At 30.9% G+C, this 4915-nt stretch overlaps 1 pseudogene; it reads left to right on the forward strand.

Moving 5' to 3' along the window:
* The first annotated feature begins 1265 nt into the window (after positions 1 to 1265).
* LOC115241890 lies at positions 1266 to 2194 on the forward strand (annotated as a pseudogene).
* The last annotated feature ends 2721 nt before the right edge of the window (positions 2195 to 4915 follow it).

Raw genomic sequence — 4915 nt, forward strand, 5'->3', positions numbered from 1 at the left:
AGATGTAAAACGTCCTTATCGTAAGATTGGACATCAGTCAATAACATAACCTTAAAATATACCAATAAAATATTAGTGATTTTTTATCAGAATAATATATTCTTTTGTGTGCAAAAATGTCGAGTTTTGAGCCGAATAAGCGTCATTTGCGGGAACTTCTGATTTACTTCTTCAATTTGAAGAAATCTGCAGCTGAGGCGTATCGATTGCTTGTAGAAGCATATGGTGAGGCTGCCTTAAGTGAGAGAAGTTGTCGTGAATAGTTTCAAAAGTTTAAGAACGGTGAATTTGACATCGAAGACAAAGAACGTAGCGGAAGGCCAAAAGTGTATGAAGACGCGGAATTGGAAGCATTATTGGATCAAGATTCGTGCCAAACGCAAGAAGAACTTGCACTTACATTGGGAGTGACTCAACAAGCAATTTCACATTGGTTGAAATCATTGGAATTGATTCAAAAACAAGGAAATTGGGTTCCATATGAACTGACGCCGAGAAACGTTGAACGCCGATTGTTCACGTGTGAAATGCTGCTTGCCAGGCATAAACGAAAGGGTTTTCTGCACCGTGTAGTCACTGGTGATGAAAAATGGATCCACTATGATAATCCAAAAAGGAAGAAATCATGGGGACCACCTGCTTCAACATCTACAGCTAAGCCAAATATTCATGGAAAAAAACTCTTGTTATGCATTTGGTGGGATCAGCTTGGTGTCGTGTATTATGAGTTGCTCAAACCGAACGAAACCATTACTGGGGCTGTCTACCGAACACAATTGATGAGATTGAGTTGAGCACTCAAGGAAAAGCGCGCCCACTACTCCAGACACGACAAAGTTATTCTCCTGCATGATAATGCTCGTCCACATGTTGCGGCGCCGGTCAAAACCTATTTGGAAACACTCAATTGGGAAGTTTTACTCCATTCGCCGTATTCACCAGACATTGCTCCTTCTGATTTCCACATGTTTAGATCGATGGCGCATGGCCTGTCTGAGCAACACTTCACATCATATGAAGATACCAAAAATTGGGTCGATTCGTGGATAGCCTCAAAAAATAAAGCATTCTCCCGACGCGGTATCCGTATGCTGCCAGAAAGATGGGAAAAAGTAGTGGCAAGCGATGGACAATACTTCAAATAAAACATTAGGTTCCGTTTTTTCACAATAAATGCCCAATTTTTGATAAAAAACGGCGGAAACTTATTTGTACACCTAATATTTATTTTTAAAAATGCTTATTTTTCAATTAAAAAATTATTAATGCGGAAACAAGTTTTATGATGCTCAAAGTTTTTTAAAAATCATGAATTTTCAAGGAGTTCAATAATGAGAGGACATTGGAAGAGGACAATGAAAATATAATCAATGAGAAGTTGGAAACTTTAAATTGTGATGCTATATATAATATTTGAAAGAAATCATAACAAATTTTCGAAAATTCCATCTGCTGTAGATAAGGAAACATCAAAAATGGACGATGAAGATATAATTATTAATGAGAAATTGGAAACTTTAAATCGTGATAGTATAGCATTTGAAAAAACTCGTGAAAAACTATTTGAAATTCCAGCTTCTAGACCAAATTTTGCTCTAGAAAGCGAAATTCAATGTTTAAAAGATGAAAACAAAAAACTACAATTTGAGAACAAAAATTTGAAAAGTGACATATTCGTTCTTAAAGAGGAACTTCATACATTGAAAACAACAAAACAATTATTTCCTGAAGGTAAAAAAAACATTAACTTCGAAAAAAATTGTTTTTTATGTACTTAATTTTTATCAATGTTTGACAATGTATTTTTACAGAACTAAAGCGTCCGGCATCATCCATAACCAGTACTCCAAAAAAATGAGAATTGAAACTGTTACTGTTCCTTTACAAGATACTGTTTTCAGTGAACATACTACTTTTTAACTAATGTATGAGCAATCTCCATTGCAAGAAGATGATTTTTGTATGCAAGCAGAAAACAATAAGACCCATAAAACAAAGAGTAAGAAAAAAAATAAAGCAAAAAAAGCAAAGAAAACTAAAAAAATCTGAGAAAGACCAAGGAAAGAAAAAGAATAAAGGAAGTGACTTGGATTACGATTCCGATCAATATAATAGATTAACGAATGAAAATATGACTGCTTATGACGATAAAGAAAATATGACTGCTTGGGACGACGAAGTAAACGGAACAACTGTAAGTTTAAATGTAAAAATGTTTAAATTTAAGACGTGTTGTCGCGAGAATGGAGCGGTGTGGATTTCCCGCACTCATGGACTCAACATTTTTACCTTGTCGCGCACTTCCTCATAACATCTACTAGCTTCTGTTTTTGTACATCGAGGTTTCAGAAAAAACAATTTTTCTCATGGACTCATTTTTACCTTGTCGCGCACTTCCTCATAACATCTACTAGCTTCTGTTTTTGTACATCGAGGTTTCAGAAAAAACAATTTTTTAAGACTCATTTTTTAGTTTTAAGAACTTAAAATTTAAATATAAGAAATATATTACTTATTAAATATAACTCAAAAATTATTAGAACTACTTTGAACTTGTATTTATAATTCAATAATAAAAGAAAAAATAATTCTGTTAGAGAATGTGAAAGACTTGCTTTAGCACTTAAAAGTTTTTTTGAAAGCATAATGAATAATTGGCTCTAATAGTGATTATATACTTAAAACTGCCTTTGAAAAATTGTAAAAAAGCCCAAGCGCGTGAAAAATAGGGATTACGAAAAAGCCATAAACAGTGTTAGAGAAATTGTTCCATCATTCTGGACATAGGGTTAATTTGAGTCAATTATTTATTTAATTTATTATTTTCATAATTATGTTATGCAGTTTTAAGTTATCATCTGGTGACATTTTTTTTAGATATTTTAGAACGAGCAACAAATTCAGTTTCTTATATATTTCGATAGTATATTGTCTACAGATTATTTTAGTACCAAAAACATGAGAGCAACAAATTCTTTTAGTTAACTTATATAAGAGCGCGTCATATAGGGTCCGCAGAGACAAAGTACCGATTTATAATATTTTAAAACGAGCAACAAATTCAATCTCTTATATATTTCGATAGTACATTGTCCCCAGATTATTTTAATACCAAAAACATGCGAGCAACAAATTCTTTTAGTTAACTTATATAGTATAAGAGCGCGTCATATAAGGTCCGCGGCGACAAAATGTCGATTTTTATTATTTTAAAACGAGCAACAAATTCAGTCTCTTATATATTTTGATAATATATTGTCCACAGATTATTTTAATACCAAAAACATGCGAGCAACAAATTCTTTTAGTTAACTTATATCTGCAACAAATTCTGGTGTATTTGATTTTTTGATTCGAGCAGTCTACATATTTTTTCACTATTGGGGGGGGGCTGGCTTAATGTCAAGCTAGCCCCCCCCCCTACTTTAAACGTAAATTCCTGCTAAACGGTTTGAGCAACAAAATCCGGACTACGGCAACAAATTAGCACATAATTAGCACTAAATTATTTACTAGATGCGACTTTATTTGGCGTTGGTGGGAGGGCCAACTTAATATGGGTAACTTATACGCAACAAAAAGTTTAATATTTATCCCTAAAATATTTATAACAAAAAGCAGTAATACCTCTTTTAAAAAAAACCTCACAAAAGTAAAAAAAATACGCCAAGTATATAAAAAGATCCCAACTTATACGCAAAAAATGTTTAATATTTATCCCTAAAAAATAACCATTAAAAAAATTTTTCCTTGAAAAATAATTTTCATAAAAAAAAACTAAAAAATGATTTTCCTCCAAAAAATAACTAAAAAATAAAAAATAAAATCATTTTATTTTTTATTTTTTAGTTATTTTTTGGAGGAAAATCATTTTTTAGTTTTTTTTTTATGAAAATTATTTTTTAAGGAAAAATTTTTTTAATAGTTATTTTTTAGGGATAAATATTAAACATTTTTTGCATATAAGTTGGGTTTTTTTTATATACTCGGCGTATTTTTTTTACCTTTGTGAGGTTTTTTTTTAGAGGGATATGATTATCAAGAACAAATTAATAAGAATTTATTTTATAAATTAATGAATTTTATTTTGAATTTTAGAATATGAATTGGATGAATAGGGAAATGAATATAATGAATTCGATATCTCCTTTGAGGGAACATGAATTTAGCTGACGAGGAGGCAGATGATGTACATAGCTTATTAAATGGGCCTCAATATACTTTCAAGGAAAATGAAACAAAATTAAGATTTACAGAATATTTTATAAATAATAGTGTGATGAGAAAGAATAAACAACTTACGTTGTTGGATGATAAATTTGGACAGGTTTAAATTTTTATCTTTTTCAATACAATGTTATTATACATAACATTGGTGCAACCGGATTTTAATATTTTAATAATATAAATAGTAATTTTTCTCATTAAGTTTTCAATATTTTATATGCATTGCATTGTTTCTCAAAATATATAATACAAGATCTAATCTTTTTTTAAGCATTGAGTTATTTTATATAATGGCCAGTTTACACCGATATACTTTAATAATGACCATGATTGGCCAATGTAGTACTTAAAGGGACATGTCACAACTGTCCGGAACCGATTTAAATCTCCTTGAAATATGTTGTTAAACACAAAAATCTAAGAAATATGTATTTTTTTATACATGCCCATTTTCATATTTAAGGGGTGAAACACCCCTTTGAAAAAAAACGGTGTTTTTTTTTGGGGTCGAATATCGTCGAAACTATAAGAGACAGAAAAAAAATTATTAAACAAAAGTTTAACGGCTTAAAGAGTACTTTAAAGTTACGAAAAAAAATTTTTATTTTAATTTTTTTTCAAAAAGACCCCACTACCCAACATCTGTTAGTAGTATAGGGGCAACTATAGCTAGACACAACAAACCCCC

This window comes from Formica exsecta, unplaced genomic scaffold (genome assembly GCF_003651465.1).
Source record: "Formica exsecta isolate Colony F162 unplaced genomic scaffold, ASM365146v1 scaffold527, whole genome shotgun sequence".
NCBI lineage: Eukaryota > Metazoa > Arthropoda > Insecta > Hymenoptera > Formicidae > Formica > Formica exsecta.